Source organism: Triturus cristatus, chromosome 9 (genome assembly GCF_964204655.1).
Source record: "Triturus cristatus chromosome 9, aTriCri1.1, whole genome shotgun sequence".
In the NCBI taxonomy this organism is placed as follows: Eukaryota; Metazoa; Chordata; class Amphibia; order Caudata; family Salamandridae; genus Triturus; species Triturus cristatus.
Genome location: NC_140592.1, coordinates 645,686,994 through 645,709,271, shown reverse-complemented (window position 1 = coordinate 645,709,271; position 22,278 = coordinate 645,686,994). Strand labels below are relative to the sequence as shown.

At 43.6% G+C, this 22,278-nt stretch overlaps 1 protein-coding gene across 17 annotated transcripts in view; it reads right to left on the bottom strand.

The window, feature by feature from the left end:
• The window catches only part of CLASRP (CLK4 associating serine/arginine rich protein), a 900,118-nt gene extending 894,594 nt beyond the window's left edge, over positions 1-5,524 (bottom strand). For 8 of the 17 annotated variants that reach the window (XM_085625696.1, XM_085625697.1, XM_085625686.1 and 5 more), the window contains exon 1: positions 5,390-5,524. The gene's annotated coding sequence lies outside the window, so the exon portion shown is untranslated. Of the gene's footprint in view, positions 1-5,385 lie in introns of all 17 variants that reach the window. The other 9 variants (XM_085625699.1, XM_085625692.1, XM_085625698.1 and 6 more) reach the window with 7 other exon arrangements.
• Between the last annotated feature and the right edge of the window lie 16,754 nt (positions 5,525-22,278).

Sequence of the window (22,278 nt, the reverse complement as noted above, 5' to 3'; positions counted from 1 at the left end):
CAGTATTTTTTCTCAGACGTTGGGGAAACGGCTTTAAGCCTAATAAGAAAAGTGATGGGGAAAGAGGGCATCCTTGTCTGCTTCCTTGTCGTAGTGTGAGTGTTGAGGAAACGGCACACCCGCTCTAACCTTTGCTTTGGGTTCATGCTAAAGTGCCATAATCATATGTGTTAGTGAGTCTCTGAAGTTGAATCTTTCTAAGATCATACGGAGATATACCCAGTCAACCTTGTCAAATGCCTTTTCTGCATGTAAGGTGATGGCGACAGTTGGGGGATTGATCAGTTTGTCTTTCTCAATAGCATGGCAAAACATTCTGGTATTGTCACTAGAGAACCTTTGTCTTAGAAAGCCAACCTGAGAAGGGTGGATAAGACTGACAATGTATTTTTGTACACGAATGGACAGGATCATCGCATATATTTTACAGTCTAAGTTAATTAGGGAAATTGGCCTGTAATTTTTTTTTTGAGGAGTGGGTCTTTGCCGTCTTTTGGAATGACTAATGATGGCCTCTGCTGGGGTGCCTGCAACTTGGCCAGTCGATATGAAGTGCTGAAATAGGTTTAGAAGGGGCTGTGCTAATTGTGTAATGAATGTTTTATAGAAGGTAGCATTATATCTGTGGAGTCCAGGGGCCTTGCCAGATTTTAATTATTTAATGGCGGATTCTACTTCGTCTGAAGTAGAATCGTCAATAGAGCTCATTTCTTGGTCTGATAGGGCATTAAGTTTTATACTATCTAAGTAGTCCTTGTTATTCATGCGATTCAGTTTATTGATAGTATCATACAATCTCTGGTAAAATTCCTGAAATGTGTCCGCTATTTTATTTGGATTAGTATGGATAGTTCCCGTTTCATCTTTAATAGCATTTTATAGCATATTTCTGCAATTTAAATTTTAGGAATGCAGCCAGTGATTACCCTGCTTTTTTGGCTTCACAAATCTTCAGAGTTTTCGGTTTGTTAATCCAGACTCCTGCTCTGGTGTTGCTTACTTTATCGTATTCATATTTTTTGTCTAACATATTGTTTAATATCAGTGGATCCTTCTTAAGTATATGTTGTTTCTCCAGATCAGAAATTTCCTTTTCTAAGGCCTGAAGTTTCTTTGCCTCTCTGTTCATATTTGACTTTATTTGTATTGCTACTCCCCTGACTACTTTTCAGTGCCTCCCATCTGGTGAGATGCGATGTCTCATTGACCTTATTTTCGAATAAGTCGTTTTAAATCGTCTCTTAAAGAAGGGTTTTGTTTATTTGATGGTACGTCGTCATTAAGCCTCCAAAGTTTTTTAAGTTGTGGTGTTGATTCCGTAATTGTGAGTGAGATGCAGGAGTGGTCTGAAACAAGTCTTGGTTCAATTGCTGTTTGTTATATCTTGCTTGTTGAGTTTACCGAGATGTGGAGAAAAATTGATGCTAGAATAAGAATTGTGTGGAAAGGAATAAAATGTGTAATCCCTTTCTGTAGAGCTTTGTAGACGCCATGTGTCTACCATATTAAATTTGGTACAAAGAGTTTTGAGAGCTTTGTGTACCTTGTTCGGTCTGAAGTGGTAGGTCCACTGCCTATCTAAGTCTGGGTCCAGTGGGAGGTTAAAGCCCCCCCCTAGTATGAATGTGGTCGTGTCAGGGATCAGCTTAAGTTATTCATTAAGGTCATTCCAAAACCCTGGATCGTCAATAGTGGGCGCATATATATTGGCTATGTAAAATTCTGAGTTTTGTTTACTTAGCTTTGTTATAACCAATCTCCCTTTTTTGTCTGTAGTGTGTGAAATTAGATTTGTTCTAGCATTCCTCAAGATCATTGTCGAGACGGTGGGTTTTTTGCCCTCAGCGGGTAAACGGACTACTACTGTAAAAAGTTGACCCTTGAGAGAGTTGGCAATAGTGGCATCCAGTTTAGTCTCTTGGAGGAGAAGAATGTCCGCCCTTTGTTTGTGGATATAATCAAGCATTTTCTATGACAGGGTGGTTAAGGCCCTTAACGTTTAATGCTATTTTAATATTTTGGCGAGTTTGCGGAGTCATATTGACATTAAGTGAGGTTTACAATGCGATTCCATTGGGTGGTCATCTTTGAAGTGTGGGTGAAGTATCATACGTTCTGACTTTGTAGTTATCAACATTTTCAAACCATCTCTACCTATGTATCGCCTGAGAGCATTGCATAAAACAATAGTAGTGCCTAATACCTTAGTTTCCATCTTAGGACCCATTTGTGTATGAGATTTCGCCTTAAACCACCCTTGTTTGAGGGAAAACATTAGGAAATATGTATGCAACCGGGGGCAAACATTAAAAGGGAAACAAGAAAAAAAAAGCAAAAGAAAAATATTAACCCTCCCGGATGAATACAGATTGTTTAGTTTATGGGACAGAGCAGCAGAGCACAAACGCTGCCCTGATATGTTGTAAGAATAAAAGGTAAATTAGGAGGAGGATGTCAATCTAATAAGGGGCTAAATAGTGGTCAGCAGGCCCATCGTGACATCTCTCAATTTAAAATAAAAATGGCTGATGCCTCTGAAATACCAGAGAGGCTGGGACAGTCAATCGTATTGATGCTGACTGAAGACCAACTACGCCCGCCTCTGTCATCCATTGACCTTTTGCAACAAGTGGGAGGAGGGGGGGGGGGGGGGGGGGGGGAGTGTGCACGCGCACACACACAGGAGACAACTCTTGCAGTTGGGCGTGCTTGAGTCTTGAAGAAGTAAACAAGTGGGGAGGTGTTTACAAGTGTGCTAAGCAGCAGCTGTTTGCTCTTTTTCAAAGCACACACGTGTTTGTGGCGCGCCGCTGCGCACTCTCGCAAGCTGTATGCCGCCACAAGCACGAGTATGTGCTTGGAAAAAGAGCTGTACGACGGCTAAGGTCTCCTATGCGCTGCGTAGGCAAGGCCTAAAAAACAAGCAGTGCATGAAAGGAGAATGGAGAGGAGGAAAGGGAGGGAGGTGAGAAGTAGATGAAGAAAAGCAGCTAGTGAGGGAGAGCGAGAAAGTGCATACCTCAGCCTCCTAATGTATACAGTGATACAATATCTAAATATGAGGAATGACAACTATCTTTCCTGGGCCTGTCTCATCTAATGTATAGCTCTGCTGACCAAGAAACACAATAGTGATTCTTTCATTGTGCCATGAAATACTGTTTTTGGCATCACAATAGTTATTCCAGATTAGAAATAATAAAGCGTCAGTCATACCATCAAGATTACGTTTTACTGGAGAACCACATTTCATGACAACATGACCAGGCTTCGAGACACAAACTCCCACTGCCACCTCTTTAGAAATTAAGTGCCACATTCAACCACTTTCAGATAGGCTCCCACAAACACACTTTTACATTAATAAAGCATGAAATTCAACTGAGCTTGCCCCACTGGTGTTGAGAGGTGAGCTCACACACACCGCTCAATAGAGGTGGACGATCCACTAACAGCTCAGGGTGAAGTCCTCTTGGAACCCCGAACCTCAATGACCTGAGCTTTCACAGGAAGATATGTGGTCTAGTGGCTATAGATGCACATAGGGAAACAAGAGTTGCGTCGTTGACAATGAGTCATGAGCCCCAGTGCAATGAAGCAGTGACCCCCCCCCCCCAGCTGCTGTTTGAATTGTAATATGAAGGAATAATAACCACTCAAAATAAACAAGTTAAAATGCTCACAGCATCAGAATAATCAAACAGGAGAGGCATACAAGATCAGTCATTCACAATACTTGTTGCATCACAACACTTACCAACTTCGAACCTCCAGAGCGTCAGAATACTGAAAAACAACTCACTGCATCACAGGGATCACAACCAATGGAGAGCTACTACATCAGGACACTAGCAGCAACACAGCACTCAAAGGTGGAAACGAACATCAAAACTCAGGAGGTAAAACATGACCATCCTTAACCTCTAGTGCGGTCATTCCAGTGCCTTTCAAAGACTCCAAATTCAAACATCAAAGTGCCCGTAGCGCCTAAATGCATACTAGTTTGAAACGTAAGCCATTTACAAGAAAATATACTCCGAAACAAACAAATGCACTCCGATGGTTATACACACACAGTTCGCACACTCGAAACAATTATTTCTTTTTAAGTATGCACCAAGACGCACAAACTGTGTAACAAAAGCATGTGCGCAAATGTGTACAAACTTTTTTAGCAGTAAACATAAATCCTCGCGCACACAAACATGGTCTCCATAATATAGGAGCTTCCCAGTCTCACACTAGCATGCACACACAACTTTATACTTCTGTATTGTACAGAAAACTCCACAGTTGTTACTAGTGTGCATTTTTAGCGGTACCGTGTAGTAGCATGCATGTAAAACTGTGGTACGCAAAGTCCAGAATGAAGATATTTTCTTTGGTCTGGTCAGAACCCCCTACATAAATTCAACTTAACCTACACGCATGAGCCCACACATGTATAGTATATGCACTTTTACGAACAACTAGTTTTGTATTTACACATTCTACCTTAGCAACGGACTCATACGCTGCAGATAATTACCAGGAAATGCAGTGAGGGGACTAGCCAAATCCCGACGCAGTGACACATGTACAAATGCAACAAGCCGTGGCCACTTGAAAAAAAAAAAGCCTCTATTAACCCGAGCCCAGGTAAATTTGCCACACCTACCACACTACCTTTTGTACAACCCTAAATTCATTGCGGTCTGCTATGTTGGGAGGTGTACTCACATCTCAGTGCTCACAAAGAATGAAATAGTGTTAAGTAAAAGGACGCATTGATGTGGTAGGCAGAGTCTGCACAGAACTAGTTTGTTTCGCATTGCTCTATATAGCAGGTTAACTGTCCAAAACAATAACAGAACTAGCTACCTTTTTTTTCAAACCATTGACCAAAATGTAACTCTCTTTTGTCTTTTACAAATACTCGATTTCCCTATCCAGCCTGAAAGGTAATTTTTATTTTACCTGTCTAAGACAGACCTGCACTTAGAACATCACCCATTTGATCAGCCACTAAATCACTTAAAGAAAAAATGAATGTTAAAAAAATGTAATCTGCAAGCGATTTTACCCCTTAAAAGGTACTGCTACACTATACACCAGCAACTTCAATTGTCCCTGCGAGAATTTAGACCTGTAGACACGACTACATTTTTACACATTTACAGTTTGCGCCGTTTGTTTGTGTCCCGTTGAGTATTTGAAAAACAACTCCTTTAATCGAATAGCAGAAACCAAAAATCTCCATCCAAAACAGAAATCAATAATTAACCGGCTCGTCCTCCAGGAGATGATAATCTGATCTCCGCGTGCTTAGCTTATTAAATATTTTCTCAACCACGCACTTAATGTCTGTCTGCGTGCAGAAAACGAAAAGCACGAGAAAAGCCATACCCACTCTTTAAAAGACCACAATGTCTCTCCACCAATCTCCCTCTCTCGCAGTTCGTAGCGTAGACCAAACAGGGAGGCTTTGCAGGTAAGGTAACTTCCGGTGCAACCAGAAGTGCGTAAGAGTCATGCTTGTCAACCAGCTATCGGTTCCGGCGCCACCGGAAGTGCGTGGAGAGCAGCTTTTTTTTTTCTTTTTCAATTTTAATAGCGCGAACTCGACGCGAAGGTATCGGAGCGCTTTTCAAGAGCACCAATTGCCTACGGATATTTTTTAGGCGCGGGAAGCGTAAGCGATTTGCCCAGAATCAGAAAATGTTTGAGCCGACGCCGAGATTCGAACCCGGTTCCCCAACTTCAAAGTTGGCCCTTCTAGCCGCTAACGACCAGCTCTCGTTTTGTGCTCGAATTGATGCAGGAAAATCGAAAACAAAGGCAAATGAACTGCTAATGAGGAAAAGTCCAATGTCTGATTGGTGCAGAAAATTATAAGTTTGCCTGGAAGCACCTTCAACAGTCTTATTTTCGTGGTGTGTATTGCATTCTGGTGCATGCAGTTGTATAGTCACCCTGAACATAAAAATCCACTGAAAAAAACACAAGAACAGCGCAGAGTGAAATAATTGCTGACTTGCCTGATAGTTTTTGAATCTCCACCTGTCCGTAAATTGCACAAACGGGTCCGTAATTCCAGCCTGACGTCCACTGTCCGTTATTGATCTGATAGCGGACAGCATTTGTCCGTAAGTTGGACACTTTCTTTTTACGGCCTTCTGGTTCTTTATGCAGCTGGTAACTAATGATGCGAGTATCACAACTGGCTTTCAGTGCAGCGTCAAAGATTTTTAAGCACTGAATGCATTAAATAGGTATTTTAATAGTACACAGTAACATTGTAGGACACTTGAAAAGCTCTAGCTTGGTCCATTGTTCCCTTTTTTTGTTTGTCTGGCTTTTATCACAGGTTTACATTTTTTTTTACTATTCCCCCCTCTCAATAATAGGACACTGCGATTTTTACTTACATAGCAGATTAATGTTCATTTAAATTGAGCGCGTTCATGTTTCAGTCATTACTGTTTGAGGTAGATGTATGTTGAATGATAGACGAACAGAGGGACATCTAGATGGGTAGGTGGATGGACTGATGAATGGAGATTTGTAAATGGGGAGATGGGTGAATAGTTTCATTGGTCGGGAGGAAAAAATGGCTTAGTGGATGGATCTTGATGTGTGGATAAATGAATGGATGGAAAGACGGACGGATAGATGGTTGGACAAGTGATATGAATTAATATGGGACTCTGCTGCTGCTTACTTGCTGGGTCTCTGTGGTCCAGTTTTCCGCTGCTGGCTGAGCGCTGTTCCTGAAAGCCCCACAAAATGCGAGGTGGGTCGCACACCGCTCGTCATACTAGCAAATAGCCCCATAGGATTCTGGAGGATGTAGTGACAGCGGCGGGTACACCTATGCCACGAGTATATAGTTAAAATGCCATCCCTGGACACGTGTTTCGAGGTAATTGCCTCTCGTCAGCAGGGAGCAGGTAAGTATGCGGGGTGCAAAGTAGACTGCCAAAAAATTATCAGGTATAGTACCTCTCACGGCGCGCGGGTGCGGGATCCGGGCTCGTCAACCCATGGCTCAGGGAGCTTAAATACAAAATGCGAGGTGGGTCGCACACCGCTCGTCATACTAGCAAATAGCCCCATAGGATTCTGGAGGATGTAGTGACAGCGGCGGGTACACCTATGCCACGAGTATATAGTTAAAATGCCATCCCTGGACACGTGTTTCGAGGTAATTGCCTCTCGTCAGCAGGGAGCAGGTAAGTATGCGGGGTGCCAAGTAGACTGCCAAAAAATTATCAGGTATAGTACCTCGAAACACGTGTCCAGGGATGGCATTTTAACTATATACTCGTGGCATAGCTGTACCCGCCGCTGTCACTACATCCTCCAGAATCCTATGGGGCTATTTGCTAGTATGACGAGCGGTGTGCGACCCACCTCGCATTTTGTATTTAAGCTCCCTGAGCCATGGGTTGACGAGCCCGGATCCCGCACCCGCACGCCGTGAGAGGTACTATACCTGATAATTTTTTGGCAGTCTACTTGGCACCCCGCATACTTACCTGCTCCCTGCTGACGAGAGGCAATTACCTCGAAACACGTGTCCAGGGATGGCATTTTAACTATATACTCGTGGCATAGGTGTACCCGCCGCTGTCACTACATCCTCCAGAATCCTATGGGGCTATTTGCTAGTATGACGAGTGGTGTGCGACCCACCTCGCATCCTGAAAGCCCCACATCTTGTTCCCTGATTGATTTTGTGGACTTTGGACGGAGGAGGGGTTGGGCCATTGGAGTCTGCTGTGGGGTGTGCGGTTGCTGCTGCAGGGCTGCGAGCGTTGTAACCAGGGACTCCATCTCCCAGGAGTCCCTCCTACTCTGATACGAAACACCTGGGCCGCTCTCCCCGATAGCCCCGCCCCCAACTTACGGTGATAAAATTCACTGCCTCCAGAACCTCACTGGGACTCTGCTGCTGCTTACTTGCTGGGTCTCTGTGGTCCAGTTTTCCGCTGCTGCCTGAGCGCTGTTCCTGAAAGCCCCACATCTTGTTCCCTGATTGATTTTGTGGACTTTGGACGGAGGAGGGGTTGGGCCATTGGAGTCTGCTGTGGGGTGTGCGGTTGCTGCTGCAGGGCTGCGAGCATTGTAACCAGGGACTCCATCTCCCAGGAGTCCCTCCTACCCTGATACGAAACACCTGGGCCGCTCTCCCTGATAGCCCCGCCCCCAATTTACGGTGATAAAATTCACTGCCTCCAGAACCTTATTGGGTCTCTGCTGCTGCTTACTTGCTGGGTCTCTGTGGTCCAGTTTTCCGCTGCTGCCTGAGCGCTGTTCCTGAAAGCCCCACATCTTGTTCCCTGATTGATTTTGTGGACTTTGGACGGAGAAGGGGTCGGGCCATTGGAGTCTGCTGTGGGGTGTGCGGTTGCTGCTGCAGGGCTGCGAGCGTTGTAACCAGGGACTCCATCTCCCAGGAGTCCCTCCTACCCTGATACGAAACACCTGGGCCGCTCTCCCCGATAGCCCCGCCCCCAACTTACGGTGATAAATTTCACTGCCTCCAGAACCTTACTGGGACTCTGCTGCTGCTTACTTGCTGGCTCTCTGTGGTCCAGTTTTCCGCTGCTGCCTGAGCGCTGTTCCTGAAAGCCCCACATCTTGTTCCCTGATTGATTTTGTGGACTTTGGACGGAGGAGGGGTCGGGCCATTGGAGTCTGCTGTGGGGTGTGCGGTTGCTGCTGCAGGGCTGCGAGCGTTGTAACCAGGGACTCCATCTCCCAGGAGTCCCTCTTACCCTGATATGAAACACCTGGGCCGCTCTCCCTGATAGCCCCGCCCCCCAGCCATTACCTACCCCTATTTCATCAAGCCATCTTCCCCGCTGAGCGGAAGCGGGCGGGAGCGTCTGTGGCCGTCCGTGGTCGGCCGAGGTTGGGTTGGGATACCCCCCTTGGTTTGCTTGCTTATTTATCTTTCTTTGTTGTTTATGCTATACTAGTCGGTTAGAATTATGTCTTTACGTTCAGGGAAGGAGCGAAATGTCCAACTGCAGACTTCGAGTGGGGTAGTTACTGGTCCTTTGGATGCATTTTTAATAAAAGCAACAGGAATCCTAGAGAAGGAGATTGCCTTTGCTGAGAAACGACTTTCTATCGATCTTATTACGGGGAAACGTTCTTCCCTAGGCCCTATTGCCTCAGTGGCTAGCCCCCAAATACCTCTTACGAGATCTAATGCTCCTTTGGTTACAGTTTTGGTGGATGTCCACTCTGAGGCTGAGGATTTGCCTTCTAATTCCTTCGATAGTGATTCAAATGCTAGAGATTCTGTTGTTGGTAGGGGTGGGGGAAGTGCGTTATTAGTGAGCCCACTGTTATTGGACTCCTCCTTCAACGGGGAATCTTTGAGGAATTTGCCCCGCAAGAGGAAGAGAAGTAAGGGCCGCAAGAGGGGTGGAGTCTCAAAAATTCTTAAAACAAATAGTACACCACAGCCACCTGGCTCTCAGTTCGTATCGGCTATTAATGCTACACTGCCGCCCTCCCATGATTTACCTAGGATCTTAGATTCCCGCCTTGGAAGCAATAATAATGTTGATGACCTTTTGGGTAAAATGGAGGTATTATTAAAAACTCTTATGCTTCCCCTACTAGAAAGAACTGGACTGGCCAATTTCTATTCCATCTAGTATCTTTGAATCACAGGGTCCTGTTGCTAATGTTAAGCGGCCCCATTTAGCCTCTGCTATACCAACTAATATCCGGTCTGCCTCTAATAATATAGGTTCCACGGTCTCCAGGGGTGGGAGCCCAAATAATGATATTTTGCCCAAATCGGTTTCTACTGCCCAGGAAACGATTCAAATGAAGGCATGTTTTAAACCTACACCTCTGCCCCAGCCAAGTACCTCTAAGCCTACCGATGTTACTTTGCCTCAGGATTCTGTGAGGGGCAGCCATAATCCAACTACACAGATTAAACCAAGTATTGGTGCATCGGGGAGTGTCATGAAAAATTCTTCCACCCACCCGCAGAACGTCACCAAACCGGGCCCCCTCAGTACTGACTTACCCTTAGAAGCTACCCCCTACACGATCATTTTAACAGGTGTAGCTCCAGTTTTGGGGAGTTTACCGGAGTCTCATGGGGTTCTCAAAAATAAAGTTGTTTATTGGTTAAACAAACATAGACCCCTTCCACCCTTCTCTGCTACGAAGATCTTGAGCGTGAGGAGAGTAAACTGGGTAGGTCATTGTCCGAAGGATCTGGAGGGGGATTGCGTTATCATAAATTTTAAAGACCCATGGGTGGTGGATTTTATACGCAGGGAAGCTAGGTATGGGAGATTGTGAGACGTGCAGTCACTGGGACTTAGTTATTTTTATCCCAAAAGATATGGTGTTCCCTACTATAACCCTCTAATATCTCGAAGAGCTGTCGGGAGACTATCATCAGGGGTTCTACATTCTCCTTTTTTCCCCCAATTGTGTAATCGCTTCGAACCGTTATCTGGTTTGGAGGGCATCGATTGACCCCCCGTATCTGGTGGAGGGGGCCACCGCAGTAACCATGCTAAGGTGGTAGTTGGTGCCCACAGTACGGCTTGTCCAACTTGTCAGGAGGGTGGTCCTCCTGAGAAGGGGTCGGGGATGGCTATTGCAAGTGCTATGGATGGCAATATGAGGGATGGCTCCTATTCCTCCGATGGTGGGGAGACAGGAATAGAGCCGAGTGTCCTGAATTTAGTAGTTCCTGCCAGTCAGGATACAGTACTTAAGATTGCCTCATGGAATATAGCTGGGCTGAATGGGCGGATCGGTTCAGAGGACTGGGCAGATTTTATCGATACCTTTGATATTTTGGTTTTCCAAGAGAGCTGGGCCCCTGATCCAATATTTAGGGCAGGTTTCTTAAATTTCTATAAACCAGCCATACAGGGTACAAGAGGTAGAGCGTCAGGGGGCCTGGTAATCTGGGTCAGGCAATCTATTGGTTATAGCCCGACAGAAATTTTAGTGAATAACCCGGATATTTGGGGGATTAGGTTATGTAAGGAGAACCATCAGGCCATTATTGTTATTAATGTTTACGCCCGAGGACGATCAGGTGGGCGCTCACCGAAAATCATAGAGGAGTTGGACACGTTCCTTGAATTGCTTGGGAGAGACAAAATAATTCTTATAGCTGGGGAATTAAACTGCACCTTTGAACCCATATTAGGGTGTGAGGGTGTGAGTCTGGGATTTGATGAGGATGTAGTGTGGAATATCCCGTCGTTGTCTCTGAATAATATTAAAAAGGGTACAGAGGCAGCATTACACTGGTCAGGATTGTGCCTGGAGTGGGTGGGGCTTGAGAGCAGCAAATGGTCGCACCCCCTCGGATAAGGCCGGTTTTCTGACTTTTGATAACGGGGTCTGCAAAAGTCGAATCGATTATATTCTGGTTAAAATGGAGTATTGGTCCCTCCTGGAGGACATGGAAGTTTGTGGTTCGTCAGGAGAGTGACCATAATCCATTGTTTTTAAGGTTAAAGCTCCCAGGTGGGCTCGGAAGGTCCCCTCCAGCCCAGTGTATTACAGCAGATGCTATTCTGATTAATGATAGGAGGCTTAAATGGTGTAGGGTAATGGCGGACCCAGCCCTGTTAGATGGCATATCGTTGGAAGTTGCATCTACCCTGAGTGCCATATTGAATTTTTCCCCCAAATTTGGAGGCACCAAATCTGTAACCTTCATGAACAATGCTTTATTAAGCTTAAGGCCCTTTTAACTCTTCCTATAAAGCAAGGAAAAGCGAATGCTACAGGTCGCCGCAAAAAGTGGTACAATAAAAAATGTAGGGAAGCACATAATGGGCTAATAAAAGCTATTAAATCCAGGGTGACTTCTGATATTAAATTAGCTCACCAAATGTACAAGAAAGCCCAGTGGGAGGCAAAGAGGGAGTGGGATGAGAACCATTGGACCAACCTCTACGAGGCTTGTATATCCTCAAATCAGGTTAAGTTCTGGGAAGCAGTGAAATGGGGTAGGAATCCTGATTCACAAACCCCAATAAATTATGTCCCTGTGGAAGCATGGGTGGATTTTTTTTCATCCCAGTTTAAGGACCCTGACCTAGAATTTCATAATGACCCAGGGAACAGGATATCTCTGCCCACTTCTCCTGGCAAACCATTAGTGTTTACGAATACTGATACAGAGTCAGCCCTATGTCTGGTTCAAGCAGGGAAAGCTCCCGGGATGGATTGCATCCCGGCAGACCTTTTTAAATCAGATCTCCAACTCTGGATTCCCTACATAACTCAGATTGCAAATGCCATAGCAAGGGGGGCTAGGATCCCAGAGTCTTGGAAAGGGGCGGAAATTATTCCCATTTTTAAAAAGGGGGACCGTTCGGTCCCAGGGAATTATCGCCCTATTAGCCTCATCGACTCTGTGCAGAACATTTTTGCTAGAATGGTCCTTGCTAGAGTTCAAGGGTGGATGGAGATGGAGAACATTCTCTCCCCACTACAGGTTGGCTTTAGATCAGGTACCAGCACCATCGACCAGGTCTTCAGATTTACTCTGATTTTCTGAAAGGTGGTGCTGTTGGGCGGAGGATCCATTTATGCCGACTTTGTGGACCTTAAGTCCGCTTTTGATCTTGTGCCTAGGGCAAAACTGTGGGCAGTCTTGGGTAACTTAAGGATGCCGTTGGATCTCCTTGAACTTATTATTAGATTGCATGAGGGCAACTTTGCCAGGGTGAGGTGGGGAGCCCAAGGACAGGTGACAAATAGTTTCCCCGTAATGCGAGGTGTTCGCCAGGGGTGCGTTCTGGCACCCACCCTTTTTTTATTGTTTATTGATCAGATGGTGACGTTTTTTGAAAACTCCCCGACTGATGCTCCTATATTGGGTGGGACAAGATTCCCTATGCTCATCTTTGCAGATGATACTTTACTCCTCTCAAAGACATGAAGGGGGCTGCAAATAGCAATAAATAGGTTCGAGGAGTTTTGTCAAGTTAATAATCTGCAAATTAATTTTAGCAAGACCAAATTTATGGTCTTAACGAAAAATCGCCCCATTAAAAGCCACATTAGTATGAATGGCGTAAGTCTTGAACAAGTGGAACTTATCACCTACCTTGGAGTAACCTTAGACTATCGCCTACGTTGGAAACCCCAGGTTGAAGCCCTTCAATTAAGATTTGCCCGCCTCTCGGGCTGTCTAATCCAGGAGCAAAAAATGTCCTTAACTAAACGGGTTACACCTGTACTTAAGATCTATGAGGCCAAAATTAGCTCTGCCATTTTGTATGGGGCTGACTTGTGGGGGTATATGGATTTAACCCCCTTGGTAAAAGTCCAGAACAAATTTATGCGCAAACTGGTAGGACTCCCCCAATCCACACCGATTAAACCCCTCTTATTAGATATGGGCTGTAAGCCCATTAATGAGATGGCTCTATATCGGTTAGTCGCACTGTGGAGACGGCCCTGGACGTCGCCGGATCTCAGTCTTTTTGCCAGCGAATTGGCGGAAGTTAGATCATCTCTGGGCTCTGCGAATATACCATGGCTACGTGAGGTGAAACTAATTTTGGAAGATATGGGTCTTAGTCAACTCTGGGTTTCCCCGGGTTCTAATGTATTCCCCCCCCCTAAACAAGATTTGAAAGCACTTTATTGGGCTTCTGCCAGATCCCTTTCTGTTGCACGGTCAGGTGCTGCTACCCTAACAGGTAGATTTTTGGTATTTAAAACCGATTCCTCTTTGGAAAACTATTGGGATACTATTACCAAGAGTCTGGATAAAAAATTATACCATCAGTTTAGAGTTGGGTCCCTACCTGTAAGGTCTTTTTCTAGGAATTGGTCTGGTTCAAATGAATTTTGTCCTTGGTGTAGTGACCACAAGGAGAGTGTGGGGCACTTCTTTTTTGCATGCCCTGCCTATCATGCCCCTAGGCATAGATGGATTAGGCCCATCTGTCAAATGCTGAAATTGAGAAGGAGCTCAGAGGCCCTGTGGACTCTGCAAACCAATACCTCGGAGACTGTGGTAGTAGGTGTTGCAAAGTTCCTTGGGTGGGCTTGAGTCATTAGAGCCAGACATTTCCAGGTAGCCTGATTGTTTTGTTTTGTCGTAATATAAGGGTTCTTCATATATCAAATCTATAATATCTTGTTTAATGTTTTTTTTTTTAAATGCTGAATATAGGCGGTTTTTAATCTTTTAATGCAATGTAATGTATGTATATATTATTGTTCCTGTGTGTACCGTCTTTTATGATATTAAGTCGAAATAAAGACATATGAACCTGGGTAAGTGGAAGAATGTGGGTGGATGGATCGATGGACGAATGCGTGCCTTTTAGGTGCTTAGATGGATAAATGGAAGAATGGATTGATGGGTGCTTGGATCTTGGTGAGAGAGTGGATCCTGCTTGCTGCATTGATGGACACAGATGGATGGACAATGGGTGCTTTTATGAATACATGTGTAAATGGATGTTGGTGGGTTAATAACATAGCTGCAAAGTTTTCAATTTGCCCCAGTGTTACATTTTTCTGTTTTCAGAGTAGCTGTATGTGACATTTATTGCATTTTATGTGACACTTTGAGTGACATTTTACTGGAGCAGAGGGTAAAACAGAATGGTGGGGACAGAGAAAGAGCAGGTGGCACAGGTAGAGGGGGACACAGATTTAGGAACAGAGCCCAGAGACACACAGGGGCTGAAAGTGAAATTGGGTAAAGATCTGGGTGGTTATGAAGGTAAGGGTCAGAAGGAGGATCACTGTTGTTAAAGTCTAGGCCCATTTACACTATTTTCTTCAAAGGGGACAGTTCTCGAGGAGAGTGAGAAGTGAGAGGAAACAAATCACAAATTATTGTTCACATCCCAGTGCAACAGATGTGGCTACACATTAATCCACTCGACTCTTTGATTTGACTTTAGTAGGTTTAATAATAAATTCAGAAACAGATCAATGTAGATTAATATCAGCAAAGGCGTATACAAGTACAAAAGGATCAAAGTAAGTCCAAATCTCCTTTAGAGATGTACCCTATATAGTACAAAGTAAATGACTAACTCTAAGACGACGCAGGCAACCAAGAAAAAGAAATGGAGGTTAAATTGCCTCAGATGATTCTCTTTAGCGACCTTGAGTAAAGTAACTTTTCTTCCACTTCCTTAATAAGGGCAACCCTAAACTAAAGCATTTGAGTAAGGGAGTAATCAAATAAGGTAAGAATAAAGGTGTCTGCCGTCAGAGTCTTCAGTAAAACACAAAAAAAAACTCGGACGATGGATCTAGTAGCTTAAAGCCAAAAATACAAATGCATAGGTCTGCTGTCTAAGGAAACCTACAACAGACTCCCTCATTAAACACAGTATATAATATCATCTGTCATCGACTTGACACTCATGTGACTTCTCATGGGAAATTTCCATAGATCTGGCACAACTGGATACTTTCAGCACCTTTCCCAGATAGATAGCAAATTATCTCTCCTCGTCCTTGGTCATACCTCTCCCATGAGAACTCCTCTCCTCTCTCATTACTGCAATTTCCTTGCCCGACTCCTCCTCCTCATGCTTTACTATCTACTAATACAAAACTCCTTTATTCTAACTAATGAAGCTCTCAACACCTGCAGTAGAAACTAAATGAGACGAAACATTCCACAGCGAAGGCTGAACATAAATAAAACATGAGATTACGACGTGGGCATGCAGCGAAACAGAAAACATGCGGCTTAAATGAAATAACACATGAAATCAAGCTAACGTATGCATTAGGACTCAATTTAACTGTTGACTTTGGCTAGTGTACTGGATTAGAAATACGTGCTCATCTATATAACACATATGCATAAGTACAATGCAACAACTACAGATACTTTCACATGATTTAATTCAGGTTTTACATATGAACCTAAAAACACTAGTTAGACACATCCTGGTTACATCTCTTATGATAAGACTTTTTTATGTAAATTTTCCCTGTCACATTAATATGTAAATTGTCACGTAACTTTATTAATCACGTTTTAAACATCTATATTTCAAATAAAGTACTTTCAATATGCATTATTCCACTTTTTTTGTAGATTAGTTACAACAGAGTATATATTGAGTGCTGACTATTCGTGAGTATGATGCACTCATACAATATATTTAGATAGGATCAAGATTACATTTCTTTAATACCCCCTCTCATGGAAAATCAAGCCATCACAAACCTGTTCTCTTATTTTCAGATGTTAGCAGATTAGCCAGGTTAAGCACTTGTGGAAATTGCTGTTCTCTTAAGCTCCTCCAAACATTTCATTTCATTATAATGATCATCCAGTTTCCATTCAAGTTTAAACTCCTTTCCTTGCAATCCCTTTCTGTCTCCTTTACTTCTGGTTGACCTTCACTCCCACAAGCAAGAATATTGCACAAAGAGCAATAATCAACAGTGGTCTAAAACGGAACTCACTATACCACTTCCCAAATCATTTGAACCATCTTCCTAACAAATTAAATCAGTGTCCAACTTTGTCCCTAACACCATCTTCTGCCAATCCACTCACTTCATTATGCAAGTCAGTAATATCCCTTATGAACTTCTGCAAATCCTTACTTTTATCTGGGACATAAGTGCAATACTATTGGACCTTCAACATCGGGCAGACTACGCCCTCTTTTGAGAGCAATATGTCCAATGCAAGCGGATTTTGTAAAACCATAGGTCTAATAGCAGCATTTCAGTATTTACAAGCAACAAATATCCAGCAGTGTTAGTAGACAATCTATCAACTACAGTAGAACGTTTTCTTAACTTGTCATTCAATATCACCCCTACACTTGGGATTATAGCTTCAAAAATGTCTCGTACTATCCCTCCAGAATAATCACCTCGTTTAGATTTGGACCTTTCCTCCAACACAGGGGGATACAAATTCTCAAAGTGATAGATCTTTGGAAAACTACTCCTACATAACAAGTGCAATACCAGTTGCTCGGCATTTTAAAATAGGCTTTCTTTCCACAAACAAAAACTCAAGGAATCACAGGGTCTGAGCCACCCGAAAATAACGTACAAGATCCTTTAACCTCAAAGGTCTGATCGCATTCATTCTCTCCTACAGGGATGGTTTCATGTGAGTTCTTGTTATGAATGCACAATTTCCCCTGGTGTTGCCAATCTAATGTCAATGCTCCTGTGTTTCCTGCTGTCTGGTGCTCCACTTCTTGTGATCAACTAACAATTTTAACTCCTATTGCTGCCCTATATCTATGTTTTACCTGTTCCAGGAACCTCCTTTCTATATCAGTAACGACACAAGTCAAATTATATCTGTTTGCATAAGCCATATCTAAAGTTTTAACAGGTGTAAAATATCTGCTTCCCGTTTCTGCATTCTGAGCATAGGAATGTTTGTTCAAGTGTTTAAACAGCGGGACTTCTGAAAAGACCAAATCATAGTTTGAATAATAGTACTGGAAATGACCCTGTCCATAGAACATGCTCAACAGTAGACTACATGTGATGCCATATGTCATTGGTATGTGATCGTAGGTAATGCCCTCAGCAACTGAAGAAGGCAATTGCATGCAAACATAACAATCTCTGGCTTCCATAGAGTGTATATATTCATAAAGCAAATTAGTGCATGCATTAGTTGTATAATCTCTTCTTGACAAATCAATATGTAAATTGTGTACCCCCAGTGAATACAGCCCTCCACCTTGTTTATGTTTTGATTTCTGTACAACTGTGTGTTTCTCTTCTTCGACCTTAGTTGGACTCAACTTTAAACCTAAAATTAGTGCTATTGGGCCTATGACTAATATGATTCGCAATGCACCTATTATGTACCTACATCTACGACTATTACGATTCAGTTACATACTATTTAGAATCGGACCAAATGGGCAGAAAAATGGCAGTAACAGAAAGATCTCTGTCAGGCTCCGGCTTTACAAATTGTCCACAGTCTTTTTGTTTTTCATCATTTACCCTATGTATAATCCTAGTGAGGCTTCCCTAACCCTACTCTGTTTTCTTCTAAATGTAGTCCGTACTTGTAATCTTCTTCAAGCTACAACATAAAGTTCATTTAACATCTCTGACAATGTGAGGCCCAAGTTGATCGATGAGTATCTCCAATATTATTTCACTTAGTTCAGCAACTTGCTCAGAAAACTCTTGCAAATTCAAATGAGGAAATTCAGTTTAATTAAATATCAGGTTTGTTAAACCACTTAGTCTTGTTAGGTACGGAAGGGCAAATGTAAAAAGGATATTCAAGCTAGTCTACGGAAGTCTCAACAGAACTTCTACTAATAGTCCGGAACTCCCATTACTTCCCTCATTGTCATTAGTAACCAAGTAAGTCTACTCAGGAGAAGAGTACCTCCGACAAGGCACCATCAGTCTTTTCCATTTTCAAACATTGAGCCTTTCGCCATTGTATTCATTCTGCTCCGATTCACCAGAGGCTTCTGATATGGGTGCACGAGCTCTTTCCAAGAGCATCTTCAACCTTCTTCTTTACTTATCCTTTGGCCAGCTTTCCTCCACCACTTGTGATTTCACAGCACTAGTTCCTTCATTAGGGTCAGAATCTGCTTCATACACCAGCACTGCATCAGCCTAATCAAATTCAGGCTCAACTTCAGATTCGACATGTCCCACCTCAGATTGCTCACCTGCTGTCTCAGGATCTTTCTGGTCCCCTACAGCTTGTCTGACCTCTTCTGACCACAGCTGGAGTCTCTTCTGAAAGAGTTGCCATTTCTCGTTCCAGGGGACATGGGACTCGAGGAGTGTGGGGCGCATGTACCCAGTTAGGAAGACTACCAAACTTCACAGCTGTCGCAGTGACTCACAGCTGTCGCAGTGACCACAATCACCTGGTATGTACCACACAAACGAGGCTCAGGGCAACGTTTCCCCACGTGTTTCTTCACCACGACCCAGTATCCCTGACTAAGGTCATGGCACTGCTCCTGATGTGGTGGTGCAGTAGCTGCTTCAACTTGAGACACAGATGAAACCGCGTCAGTCAATCCTTTACAGTAATCGAGCACCATATCGTCTGTGATGTATACTAATCTATTAGGGGGCACAGCAGGCAGTGTTATAGCTCTCCCCATCATGATCTCATGGGGGGTGAGTCATGTTCTCCAATCTGGGACACAGTGAAGACTCATCAGGCAAAGCATCAGGCCATTTCAAAGATTTTGAAGCGCATGCTTTAGCGATTCTAGATTTCAAAGTGCGGATAACTCGCTCCACAATACCTGAAGCTTCTGATCTATTTATGCAATGGAACCTCTGCTCCTCATGCAACACTGCACAAAGTATTCTCAGCACCCCATTATTAAAATGAGTGCCTCATCTGACTCCAAAGAGGTTGGAAATCCGAATCTTGGGACGAGTTCCCTCAACAACAATTTAGCTACAGTGAGGCTATCGCATATCCTAGCCGGATAGGCTTCCTCTGATTGTGAAAAGATGCACTAAAATGTACCTCAATCCATTATATACTGGCATCTCAACAAAGCCCAATTGCATCCTGTGGAAAAAACCTCCAGATCTCCCTATGTGACTCAGTGTTACAGCAGTTCGCTTTCCCACATTCTTTTGCTGACAAATCATACATCGATAAAACAATGCCTGAGCCATCACTCGAAACTTCAGGTAAAAACAAAGTGTGCTTAAACAATCTCACCATGATATCTTATCCTTTATGCATCGAATTATGATAATATCTCGTCATCAGGGGCAAAACTATTAGGCAATACTGGTCTTCTATCTCCCGAAGCCCAAACGTCATCATCTCCTTTCACACAACCTGCTCTGATCCAACCTTCCTGTTCCTCCTCAGTAACTTTCTCCCAAGTATCACCAATTGTCATCAAAAGATTGAAAATGGTTTCATCTGTTCCCTCATTTGAATATTCACCATTAAAAGTACAGACATTTAGTGCCCAGTAGCGTGCGACTTCGTCAGCTTAACGGTTGCCAACCCTCACAAAATCATTTCCTTTACAATTAGCGGGGCACTTAACAACAGCAATTTGTGCAAGCATCAGGGGGGCCTCCCCAGTTTTCTCACATTCTCTTCATTGCAGATGGGGGACCCTGACGAGGTCATGAAACCCTCTGAGACCATAACTGTCCAAAGTCATGAACCACACCATACCGGCTTCAGTGTGGATGTCGACCTTCAACTGGTCTGCAATAGTATGCTTTGGTAAGGGCAATCGATTCTGCCACCTGCACAGGGAATACTCATTAAAGCCAGATAGCTTCCACCACTCCCGTAACAGTACAGACAGCATCGGCAGCTCTCAGGTTTCCATTGCTGTCCCTGAGGCAAGAACCATCCACAAATAGGATATGATCAGATTCAGGTAATGGCTCATCAGAAATGTCGGGACGGGGTTTGGTGCATAGTTCAGTGACATCAAGACAGTCTTGTTCTGCTTCAACTCCATCTGCATCATAATCAGGTAACAGCATCTGGGTACAACATTCCTTCAGGATCACATTCTCAGCTGGCAAGATCAACTGCTCGTACTTAGTGATCCTGCTATTTGTTAAGTGCTGAGTTCGAGTTAACAAAATCTTAACTGAGTAAGGAACATAGACAGTCCAAGTATGACCCATCACAATACTTTTGCATCTCCCTATGCTGACACCTGTTGCAGTGACGGATTTGAGACATCCGGTTAATGCAGAGACTACTGGATCTAAAGTAGCAGAAAAATAGGTCACTGGGCTATGGACACTTCCATGAGTCTGTGTCAATACTGAAAGCACACACCTTTTTGTTTGTTACAAAAGAGTGAAACTGCTTTGTTGTAATTTGGCATTCCTTGTGCAGGTGTGCGACAAAGGCTTTCTCTTAGCTCCAGGAAGGTGTTCAGGCAACCATTGTCCCAAAGCACCGGATCAGACACATCTTTGTGTGTTAGCCAAAAGTTGAGTATCCACTGGCAACAGTAGCCCACAATTCCCAAAAATATTCTAACTTCCTTCTGCCTACGAGGCAGATTAATTTACATGATCACCGAGATTCTTTCCTGTGACACGTTTCTTGCACCCTTCACAATATGATGTCCCAAATAAAGAACTTCTGTAATTCCATACTTCAACTTACTTGGGGACACTTTATGTCCATTCTCAGCCAGATGGTTCAATAGGACTGTTGTGTCAGTTTTACAGGCCTTTCGAGTATTTGAACCAGCCAGCAGGTCATCGATATACTGTATTAGGACAGAATTACAAGGTATGACCAGAGGCTCCAGATTCCTCTTCAGGATCTAGTTGAATATGAAACTACTCTCCGTATACCCTTGTGGGACATGGCACCATGTTAAAACGCGGTTCTCCAGCTGGAAAGCGAACACAAATTGGCTGTCCTCCTGGAGGGATATAGAAAAGAAGGCCTTGCAAAGATCATTGACTGAACAAATTAGCTTTACAGGGAATCTGAAAAAAATATTACAGATGGATTCGGTACCACAGGACAACAAGAAACTGCTATGTTGTTAACTTTTTGTAGATCCTCAACGATGCAGTACTTGCTGCTCGGCTTCTGTAAGCACATAATGGGTGAGTTACATGGTCTCCCCAGGATCTCCTTTACTATACCTTTTTCAATCATTGTTTCAATCACAGGTGTAATTCCAGCGACCATATCGGGCGTAAGATTATATTGTGAAGTTCTTGGATATTCTGCATTGGGCTTATCATGGATATGGACTGGCTCAACTCCTTGGATGAGTCCGATGTCCTTTCCATCCAGAACTAGGTCTTTCATTGTATCTCTGAGATCCAATGGTAAATCTTCCACTTTCAACATGAAGAACAGTGAGACACCCAAGTTCTAATTTGCTAGCTTAAGGGCATTGTCCTCATCATTAGTTTGGAGTTCTATTTCCTTTGGCATACAGTACATGGTGCAATTTAACTTGCACAGCAGATCACACCCCACAACACATACAGGACTAGATCAGAGACAGAATCACACACCACAATTTGATGATTATCTTCAAATGTCCCAATCTTTACAGGTACTTTCGCAGTAAAGGGATTCGACAACCGTCTATTTGCAACTCCTACAACTTGGATTGTTTTTCTCAAGAGGAGTAAGTTTGGAAGCTCTGCTGTTCTCACAGTACAGCGGTTAAAACCAGTGTCAATCATGACAGTGACATTGTGGCCATCTACATCAACATATTGTCCACTCTGGTCTACCACTAAGACTGCGTTAGGCACCGTCATAAGGACTGGTCTGGACCATGATCA